Raw genomic sequence first — 11,827 nt, 5'->3', positions numbered from 1 at the left:
TCTCTGTGTGAGTCTGTGTGTCTCTCTGTGTGTCTCTGAGTGAGTCTGTGTGAGTCTGAGTGAGTCTCTGTGTGTGTCTCTGTGTGTGAGTCTGTGTGTCTCTGTGTGAGTCTCTGTGTGTGTGTCTCTGAGTGAGTCTCTGTGAGTCTCTGTGTGTCTCTCTGTGTGAGTCTGTGTGTCTCTCTGTGTGTCTCTGAGTGAGTCTGTGTGAGTCTGAGTGAGTCTCTGTGTGTGTCTCTGTGTGTGAGTCTGTGTGTCTCTGTGTGAGTCTCTGTGAGTCTCTGTGTGTGTCTCTGTGTGTGAGTCTGTGAGTCTCTGAGTGAGTCTCTGTGTGTGTCTCTGTGTGAGTCTCTGTGTGTGTGTCTCTGTGTGTGTCTCTGTGAGTCTCTGTGTGAGTCTCTGTGTGCGAGTCTGTGTGTGTGTGTGAGTCTGTGTGCGAGTCTGTGTGTGAGTCTCTGTGTGAGTCTCTGTGTGTGTCTCTGTGTGTGAGTCTGTGTGTGTGTGAGTCTGTGTGCGAGTCTGTGTGTGAGTCTCTGTGTGAGTCTCTGTGTGAGTCTCTGTGTGAGTCTCTGTGTGTGAGTCTGTGTGTCTCTCTGTGAGTCTCTGTGTGAGTCTCTGTGTGCAAGTCTGTGTGTGTGTGTGAGTCTGTGTGCGAGTCTGTGTGTGAGTCTCTGTGTGAGTCTCTGTGTGTGTCTCTGTGTGTGAGTCTGTGTGTGTCTCTGTGTGAGTCTCTGTGTGTGTCTCTGTGTGTGTCTCTGTGTGTGTCTCTGTGTGAGTCTCTGTGAGTCTCTGTGTGTGTCTCTGTGTGTGAGTCTGTGTGTCTCTGAGTGAGTCTCTGTGTGTGTCTCTGTGTGTGTCTCTGTGAGTCTCTGTGAGTCTCTGTGTGAGTCTCTGTGTGTGTCTCTGTGTGTGTCTCTGTGTGAGTCTCTGTGAGTCTCTGTGAGTCTCTAGTGTGAGTCTCTGTGTGAGTCTCTGTGTGTGTCTCTGTGTGAGTCTCTGTGTGAGTCTCTGTGTGTGAGTCTGTGTGTCTCTGAGTGAGTCTCTGTGTGTGTCTCTGTGTGAGTCTCTGTGAGTCTCTGTGAGTCTCTGTGTGAGTCTCTGTGTGTGTCTCTGTGTGTGTCTCTGTGTGAGTCTCTGTGAGTCTCTGTGAGTCTCTAGTGTGAGTCTCTGTGTGAGTCTCTGTGTGTGTCTCTGTGTGAGTCTCTGTGTGTGTCTCTGTGTGTGTCTCTGTGTGTGTCTCTGTGTGTGTCTCTGTGTGAGTCTCTGTGTGTGTCTCTGTGTGTGTCTCTGTGTGTGTCTCTGTGTGTGTCTCTGTGTGAGTCTCTGTGTGTGTCTCTGTGTGTGAGTCTCTGTGTGAGTCTCTGTGTGAGTCTGTGTGAGTCTGTGTGAGTCTGTGTATCTCTGTGTGTGTATCTGTGTGAGTCAGTGTGAGTCTGTGTGAGTCTCTGTGTGAGTGTGAATCTGTGTGTCTCTGTGTGAGTGTCTGTGGTTCTCTGTGTCTCGCTGTGTGAGTCTGTGTGAGGATCTGTGTGAGTCTGTGTGTGTGTGCGAGTCTGTGTGTGTGTGTGTGAGTCTCTGTGTGTGAGTCTGTGTGAGTCTTACCAAGCAACGGGTCCATCACCCTTGTCGTTTGAAGCCTTAGAAGCGGCAGCATCTTTATTTGTCGAGCTGAGAAGGAGGAGGGAGACACGGGGAGGAGGAGGTGCGTCTCTGTGTGAGTGTGTGGGTCTCTGTGTCAGTCTGTGTGAGTCTGTGGGTCTCTGTGTGAGTCTGTGTGTCTCTATGTGAGTCTGTGAGTCTCTGTGTGAGTCTGTGTGAGTCTGTGTGAGTCTGTGTGAGTCTGTGTCTCTGATTAAGTCTTTATGAGTCTATGTGTCTCAATGCGAATCTGCGTGAGTCTGTGTGTGAGTCTGTGTGAGTCTCTGTGTGAGTCTCGGTGTGAGTCTGTGTGAGTCTGTGGGTCTCTGTCGGTCTCTGTGGGTCTCTGTGTGAGTCTGTGTGAGTCTGTGTGAGTCTGTGTGTCTCTGATTAAGTCTGTATCAGTCTATGTGTCTGAATGCGAATCTGTGTGAGTCTGCGTGAGTCTGTGTGTGAGTCTGTGTGAGTCTCGGTGTGAGTCTGTGTGAGTCTGTGTGAGTCTGTGTGAGTCTGTGGGTCTCTGTGGGTCTCTGTGGGTCTCTGTGTCAGTCTGTGTGAGTCTGTGGGTCTCTGTGTGAGTCTGTGTGTCTCTATGTGAGTCTGTGAGTCTCTGTGTGAGTCTGTGTGAGTCTGTGTGTGAGTCTGCGTGAGTCTGTGTGTGAGTCTGCGTGAGTCTGTGTGTGAGTCTGCGTGAGTCTGTGTGTGAGTCTGCGTGAGTCTGTGTGTGAGTCTGTGTGAGTCTGTGTGAGTCTGTGGGTCTCTGTGGGTCTCTGTGGGCCTATGTGTGAATCTGTGTGAGTCTGTGTGAGTCTGTGTGAGTCTGTGGGTCTCTGTGGGTCTCTGTGGGTCTCTGTGGGTCTCTGTGGGTCTCTGTGTGAGTCTGTGTGAGTCTGTGTGTCTCTGATTAAGTCTGTATGAGTCTATGTGTATCAATGCGAATCTGTGCGTGAGTCTGTGTGTGAGTCTGCGTGAGTCTTTGTGTGAGTCTGTGTGTGAGTCTGTGTGTCAGTCTGTGGGTCTCTGTGTGAGTCTCTGTGTGAGTTTCTGTGAGTCTGTGGGTGTCTGTGTGAGTCTGTGTGTGAGTCTGTGTGTGATTCTGTGTGAGTCTGTGTGTGAGTTTGTGTGAGTCTGTGGGTGTCTGTGTGAGTCTGTGTGTCAGTCTGTGTGAGTCTGTGGGTCTCTGTGTGAGTCTGTGTGGGATTCTGTGTGAGTCTGTGTGTGAGTTTGTGTGTGATTCTGTGTGAGTCTGTGTGTGAGTTTGTGTGAGTCTGTGGGTATCTGTGTGAGTCTGTGTGTCAGTCTGTGTGAGTCTGTGGGTCTCTGTGTGAGTCTGTGTGTGATTCTGTGTGAGTCTGTGTGTGAGTTTGTGTGTGATTCTGTGTGAGTCTGTGTGTGAGTTTGTGTGAGTCTGTGGGTGTCTGTGTGAGTCTGTGTGTCAGTCTGTGTGTGATTCTGTGTGAGTCTGTGTGTGAGTTTGTGTGAGTCTGTGGGTGTCTGTGTGAGTCTGTGTGTCAGTCTGTGTGAGTCTGTGGGTCTCTGTGTGAGTCTGTGTGTGAGTCTGTGTGAGTCTGTGGGTCTCTGTGTGAGTCTGTGTGTGAGTTTGTGTGAGTCTGTGTGAGTCTGTGGGTCTCTGTGTGAGTCTGTGAGTCTCTGTGTGAGTCTGTGGGTCTCTGTGTAAGTCTGTGGGTCTCTGCGTGAGTCTGTGGGTCTCTGTGTGAGTCTGTGTGTGAGTTTGTGTGAGTCTGTGTGAGTCTGTGTGAGTCTGTGTGAGTCTGTGGGTCTCTGTGGGTCTCTGTGTGAGTCTGTGGGTTTCTGTGTGAGTCTGGGTGAGTCTCTGTGTGAGTCTGTGTGTGAGTCTGTGTGTCAGTCTGTGTGTCTCTGTGTGTGTCTCTGTGTCAGTGTGTGTCTCTGTGTCTCTCTGTGTGAGTCTGTGTGTGTGTCTGTGAGTCTCTGTGTGAGTCTGTGTGTGTGTCTGTGTGTCTCTCTGTGTGTGTCTCTGTGTGAGTCTCTGTGTGAGTCTGTGTGTGTGTGTGTGTGTCTCTCTGTGTGTCTCTCTGTGTGTGTCTCTGTGTGAGTCTCTGTGTGAGTCTGTGTGAGTCTGTGTGAGTCTGTGTGTGAGTCTGTGTGTGAGTCTGTGTGTGAGTCAGTGTGAGTCTGTGTGTGTCTCTGTGTGAGTCTGTGTGTGAGTCTGTGTGTCTCTGTGTGAGTCTGTGTGTGAGTCTGTGTGTGAGTCTGTGTGTCTCTGTGTGAGTCTGTGTGTCTCTGTGTGAGTCTGTGTCTCTCTTTGTGAGTCTGTGTGTGAGTCTGTGTGAGTCTGTGTGTGAGTTTGTGTGAGTCTGTGGGTGTCTGTGTGAGTCTGTGTGTCAGTCTGTGTGTGATTCTGTGTGAGTCTGTGTGTGAGTTTGTGTGAGTCTGTGGGTGTCTGTGTGAGTCTGTGTGTCAGTCTGTGTGAGTCTGTGGGTCTCTGTGTGAGTCTGTGTGTGAGTCTGTGTGAGTCTGTGGGTCTCTGTGTGAGTCTGTGTGTGAGTTTGTGTGAGTCTGTGTGAGTCTGTGTGAGTCTGTGGGTCTCTGTGTGAGTCTGTGAGTCTCTGTGTGAGTCTGTGGGTCTCTGTGTAAGTCTGTGGGTCTCTGCGTGAGTCTGTGGGTCTCTGTGTGAGTCTGTGTGTGAGTTTGTGTGAGTCTGTGTGAGTCTGTGTGAGTCTGTGGGTCTCTGTGGGTCTCTGTGTGAGTCTGTGGGTTTCTGTGTGAGTCTGGGTGAGTCTCTGTGTGAGTCTGTGTGTGAGTCTGTGTGTCAGTCTGTGTGTCACTGTGTGTGTCTCTGTGTCAGTGTGTGTCTCTGTGTCTCTCTGTGTGAGTCTGTGTGTGTGTCTGTGAGTCTCTGTGTGAGTCTGTGTGTGTGTCTGTGTGTCTCTCTGTGTGTGTCTCTGTGTGAGTCTCTGTGTGAGTCTGTGTGAGTCTGTGTGTGAGTCTGTGTGTGAGTCTGTGTGTGTGTCTGTGTGTGTGTCTCTGTGTGAGTCTGTGTGTGTGTCTGTGTGTGAGTCTGTGTGTGAGTCTGTGTGTGAGTCTGTGTGTGAGTCTGTGTGTGAGTCTGTGTGTGTGTCTGTGTGTGTGTCTCTGTGTGAGTCTGTGTGTGTGTCTGTGTGTGAGTCTGTGTGTGAGTCTGTGTGTGAGTCTCTGTGTGAATCTGTGTGTGAGTCTGTGTGTCTCTGTGTGAGTCTCTGTGTGAGTCTCACCAAGTAACAGGTCCATCATCCTTGTCGTTTGAAGCCTTAGAAGCAGCAGCATCTTTCTTTGTCGAGCTGAGTAGGAGGAGGAGGGAGACACGTGGAGGAGGAGGAGGAGGGGGAGGTGAGTCGGTGAGAGGTGAGTGATGTGATCACTGGATATTGTGGCCGGGTCAAAGACCCGGGTCACTACTGTGGAGTTGCTATCTTAGAGTTCAGACCAGGGCCAGGGTCACAGTCCAGGGGGAGTTTCCCCGATAGAAGATCACGCAATGACACGCACACTACACACACACTGACACGCACACAGATATACACACAGAGACACACACAGGGACACACTGACATACACACACTGACACACACACAGAGACATGGCACACTACACACACTGACACGCACACAGATATACACACAGAGACACACAGAGACACACTGACATACACACACTGACACACACACAGAGACATGGCACACTACACACACTGACACGCACACAGATATACACACAGAGACACACACAGAGACACACTGACATACACACACTGACACACACACCGAGACATGGCACACTACACACACTGACACGCACACAGATATACACACAGAGACACACACAGGGACACACTGATATACACACACTGACACACACACAGAGACATGGCACACTACACACACTGACACGCACACAGATATACACACAGAGACACACACAGAGACACACTGACATACACACACTGACACACACACAGAGACATGGCACACTACACACACTGACACGCACACAGAGACACACACAGAGACACACTGACATACACACACTGACACACACACACAGACATGGCACACTACACACACTGACACGCACACAGAGACACACACAGAGACACACTGACATACACACACTGACACACACACAGAGACATGGCACACTACACACACTGACACGCACACAGAGACACACACAGAGACACACTGACATACACACACTGACACACACACAGAGACATGGCACACTACACACACTGACACGCACACAGATACACACAGAGACACACACAGAGACACACTGACATACACACACTGACACACACACAGAGACATGGCACACTACACACACTGACACGCACACAGATACACACAGAGACACACACAGAGACACACTGACATACACACACTGACACACACACAGAGACACGCACACTGATACACATACTGACACACACACACACACTGACACGCACACAGAGACACACATACTGACACACACATACTGACACACACACTGACACACACAGAGACACACACTACACACACACTGATACACACACTGAGACACACACAGAGACACACACACTGACACACACACAGAGACATGGCACACTACACACACTGATACACACACAGATACACACAGAGACACACACAGAGACACACTGACATACACACACTGACACACACACAGAGACACACACACTGACACACACACAGAGACATGGCACACTACACACACTGACACGCACACTGACACACACAGACACACACACAGAGACACACACAGAGACACACACTGACACACACACTGACACACACACTGACACACACACAGAGACACACACAGACATACACACAGAGACACACACTGACACACACACATACACACACACAGAGACTCACACAGAGACACACACAGAGACACACACTGACACACACACTGACACACACACAGAGACACACACAGAGACACACACTGACACACACACTGACACACACACATATACACACACAGAGACACACACAGACACACACACAGAGACACACACTGACACACACACACAGAGACTCACACAGAGACTCACACAGAGACACACCCCCACACAGACAGACATCCACACACACACCCACAGACACACACAGACAGACACCCACACACACCTACACACACACCTACAGACACACCCACAGACACCCACACACACACAGATACACACACCGACACACATAGACACATACTCACACCCCCACACACACAGACAGACACCCACACACACCCACAAACACACACAGACACCCACACACACACACCCACAGACACCCACAGACATAGACACACACACAGACAAACACACACATAGACACACAGACACACACACACCGACACACACCCACAGACACCCACCCACACACACAGATACACACCCACACAGACACACACACACACAGATACACACACCGACACACACATACCCCCACACACACACCCCCACACACAGACACACACACACAGATACACACCCACCCACCCACACACACACCACCCACCCACACACACACACCCACAGACACACACAGACACCCACACACACCTACACACACACACCCACAGACACACAGACAAACACACACATAGACACACAGACACCCACACACACAGACACACACACACCCACAGACACCCACCCACACACACAGATACACCCCACACAGACACACACACACAGATACACACACCGACACACACATACCCCCACACACACAGACACACACACACACCACCCACACATAGACACACACCCACAGACACACACAGACACCCACACACACCTACACACACACACCCACAGACACCCCACACACACACACAAAGACAAACACACACATAGACACACAGACACCCACACACACACACACACCCACAGACACCCACCCACACACACAGATACACCCCACACAGACACACACACAGATACACACACCGACACACACATACCACCACACACACACAGACACACACACAGACACCCACACACATAGACAGACACACACATAAACACACCGACACACACACCCCCACACACATAGACACACACACACACACCCCCCCACACGCACACACCGACACACACACCGACACACACACCGACACACACACATATCCACACACACACCGACACACACACCGACACACACCGACACACACACCGACACACACACACCCACCCACACACAGACACACACCCACCCACACACCGATACACACCCACACACACACCCCTACACACACATAGACACACACACACACCCCCACACACCGATACACGCACTCCGACACACAGACACACACACCGACACACACACACCCACCCGCACACAGACACACACCCACCCACACACCGATACACACCCACACACACACCCCCACACACACACACCGACACACACACTCCGACACACACAGACACACACATATCCACACACACACCGACACACCGACACACGCACACACCGACACACGCACACACCGACACACGCACACACCGACACACGCACACACCGACACACGCACACACCGACACACGCACACACCGACACACACACACACACCGACACACACACAGACACACACACAGACACACACACCGACACACACACACCTACACACACACAACACACACTGATACACCGACACCCACACACACCGACACACACACATATCCACACACACCTACACACACACAACACACACACACACCGACACACACACACAACACACACTGATACACTGACACCCACACACAACACACACTGATACACACACAGACACACACACCCACACACATCCACACACACACAGATACACACACACCGACACACACACACAAAACACACACTGATACACCGACACCCACACACAACACACACTGATACACACACAGACACACACCGACACACACACACAACACACACACACCGACACACACACACAACACACACTGATACACCGACACCCACACACAACACACACTGATACACTGACACCCACACACAGACACACCGACACCCACACACAGACACACACACACAGACACAACATTTGTCGCAGTCGTCCCAGCTGCTATCGGCTTGAACCCTCTCTGGGCAAGGTCACGCGGTCACCTCACGGAGACCGCGAGCGCGACGACCGTCCTCGCCTAGATCCCCTACCGGGCAAGGTCGCTCTCCCCCCGGCGAAGCCTCTTAGGCCGCAACGCCTCCTTCTCCTCCTCCCCGTGTTCTCTCCGCTCCGTCTCCTCCCCGACGCCGCTCGGGAGGTTTCCCTCGCCAGATCGTCGCTTCCTCGACATCGCTGCCCTACGAAGCACCGCCGTCGATTAGCGGATTGACGGTGATGGAGGATGGTGATGGATGGTGATGATGGTAGTTGGTGATGATGGCGGTTGGTGGTGATGATGGCGGCGGTGGCGGTGGCTATGAAGAGATTAATGGTGGTTGATCGTATTTGCTACTGCTGATGGTGGTGATTGTATTTGCTACTGCTGATGATGGTGGTTGTATTTGCTGCTGATGATGGATGGTTGGTGATGGTGGTAGTGGTGGATGGTGATGGATGGTGATGATGGTAGTTGGTGATGATGGCGGTTGGTGATGATGGCGGCGGTGGTGGCTATGAAGAGACTGATGGTGGTGATTGTATTTGCTACTGCTGATGATGATGGTGATTGTATTTGCTACTGCTGATGGTAATGGTTGTATTTGCTGATGATGATGGATGGTTGGTGGTGGTGGTAGTGGAGGATGGTGATGGATGGTCGTGGTGGTGATGGTGGTGGTAGTGATGGTGGTTGCTGATAGTGGTGGTGGTAGTGATGGTGGTTACTGATAGTGGTGATGGTGGCTCTGTTGGAGTCCGTGTGAAGAGATTGATGGTGGTGATTGTATTTGCTGATGATGATGGTGGTTGATAGTGGTGATCGTGGTGATAGTGATGATGAATGGTGGTGGTGATGGTGGTGGTGATGGTGGTGGTAGTGATGGTGGTTACTGATAGTGGTGGTGGTGGTGATGATGGTGGTGATAGTGGTGATAGTGGTGGTGGTGATGGTGGTGGTGATAGTGGTGATGGTGGTGGTAGTGATAGTGGTGATGGTGGTGGTGATAGTGGTGGTGGTAGTGATGGTGGTGGTAGTGATGGTGGTAGTGGTGATGATGATAGTGGTGGTGATAGTGATGGTGGTAGTGGTGATGGTGGTGGTAGTAGTGGTGGTAGTGATGGTGGTGGTGATGGTGATGGTGGTGATGGTGGTGGTAGTGATGGTGGTGATGATGGTAGTAGTGGTGATGATGGTAGTAGTGGTGATGGTGGTGGTAGTGGTGATGGTGGTGGTGATGGTGGTAGTGGTGATGATGGTGGTGATGATGGTAGTGGTGGTGATGGTAGTGGTAGTGGTGATGGTGGTGATAGTGGTGATGGTAGTAGTGGTGGTGGTGATGGTGGTGATAGTGATGATGGTGGTAGTGGTGATGGTGGTAGTGGTGATGGTGATAGTGGTGGTGGTGATAGTGGTGATGATGGTAGTAGTGATGATGGTAGTGGTGATGGTGGTAGTGGTGGTAGTAGTGGTGATGGTGGTGATAGTGGTCGTGGTGATGATAGTGGGTGTAGTGGTGATGGTGGTAGTGGTGATGATGGTGGTAGTGGTGATGGTGGTAGTGGTGGTGGTGATGCTGGTGGCGATGGTGGTGATAGTGGTAGTGGTGATGGTGGTAGTGGTGATGATGGTGGTAGTGGTAGTAGTGGTGATGATGGTGGTAGTGGTGATGGTGGTGGTGGTGGTGATGGTGGTAGTGGTGGTGGTGATGCTGGTGGCGATGGTGGTGATAGTGGTAGTGGTGATGGTGGTAGTGGTGATGATGGTGGTAGTGGTAGTAGTGGTGATGGTGGTGGTAGTGGTGATGGTGGTGGTGATGATGGTAGTGGTGGTGGTGATGCTGGTGGTGATGGTGGTGATAGTGGTAGTGGTGATGGTGGTAGTGGTGATGGTGGTGATGGTGATGATGGTGATGGTGGTTATGTTGGTAGTGGTGGTGATGGTGATGATGGTGATAGTGGGGATGATGATAGTGGTGATGATGGTGATCGTGGTGATGATAGTGATGGTGGTGATAGTGGGGATGATGATAGTGGTGATGATGGTGGTGATGGTAGTGGTTGTAGTGGTGATGGTGGTGATGATGGTGATAGTGGTGATGATGGTGGTAGTGGTGATGGTGGTAGTGGTGATGGTGGTAGTGGTGATGGTGGTGGTGGTGGTGATGGTGGTAGTGGTGATGATGGTGATAGTGGTGATGATGGTGGTAGTGGTGATGGTGGTAGTGGTGATGGTGGTAGTGGTGATGGTGGTGGTGGTGATAGTGGTAGTGGTGATGATGATGGTGGTAGTGGTGATGGTGGTAGTGGTGATGGTAGTGGTGGTGATGGTGGTAGTGGTGATGATGGTGGTGGTGATGGTGGTGATGGTGGTAGTGGTGATGATGGTGGTGGTAGTGGTGATGGTGCTAGTGGTGATGGTAGTGGTGGTGATGATGATAGTGGTGATGGTGGTGGTGATGATGGTGATAGTGGTGATGGTGGTAGTGGTGATAGTGGTAGTGGTGATGGTGGTAGTGGTGATGGTGGTGGTGGTGGTGGTGATGATGGTGATGGTGGTGATGGTGGTTATGGTTGTAGTGGTGGTGATGGTGATGGTGGTGATAGTGGGGATGATGATAGTGGTGATGATGGTGGTGGTGATGATGGTAGTAGTGGTGATAGTGGTAGTGGTGGTGGTGATGATGGTGATAGTGGTGATGATGGTGGTAGTGGTGATGGTGGTGGTGGTGATAGTGGTAGTGGTGATGATGATGGTGGTAGTGGTGATGGTGGTAGTGGTGATGGTAGTGGTGGTGATGATGATAGTGGTGATGGTAGTGGTGATGGTGGTGGTGCTGATGATTGTATCTACTGCTGATGATGGTATTTTCTACTGCTACTGCTGATGATATTTGCTGATGGTGATGCCGATACGAGTTGAGTTTGAACGAGTGTGTGTACAGGGATTGGATTAATGGTCAATGATCGATAATGTTGATTTTGATATTTGCTGATGAATGCTGTTGGCATTGAGTCGTTCATTTGCTGATGATGA

At 51.1% G+C, this 11,827-nt stretch overlaps 1 long non-coding RNA gene across 3 annotated transcripts in view; it reads right to left on the bottom strand.

Annotated features, from left to right (window-relative positions):
- Positions 1-1,595: 1,595 nt before the first annotated feature.
- The window catches only part of LOC144954184 (uncharacterized), a 12,707-nt gene continuing 2,475 nt past the window's right edge, over positions 1,596-11,827 (bottom strand). The window contains exons 1-4 of one of the 3 annotated variants that reach the window (XR_013641082.1): positions 9,520-9,623; positions 8,847-8,993; positions 4,872-4,937; positions 1,596-1,668 (exon numbers count right to left, since the gene is read on the bottom strand). This is a non-coding gene — a long non-coding RNA (uncharacterized LOC144954184). Of the gene's footprint in view, positions 1,669-4,871; positions 4,938-8,846; positions 9,481-9,519; positions 9,624-11,827 lie in introns of those variants that run through there. The other 2 variants (XR_013641081.1, XR_013641080.1) reach the window with 2 other exon arrangements.

Source organism: Lampetra fluviatilis, unplaced genomic scaffold (genome assembly GCF_964198595.1).
Source record: "Lampetra fluviatilis unplaced genomic scaffold, kcLamFluv1.1 SCAFFOLD_792, whole genome shotgun sequence".
Lineage (NCBI taxonomy): Eukaryota > Metazoa > Chordata > Hyperoartia > Petromyzontiformes > Petromyzontidae > Lampetra > Lampetra fluviatilis.
This window is presented reverse-complemented; position numbering and strand designations above follow the sequence as displayed.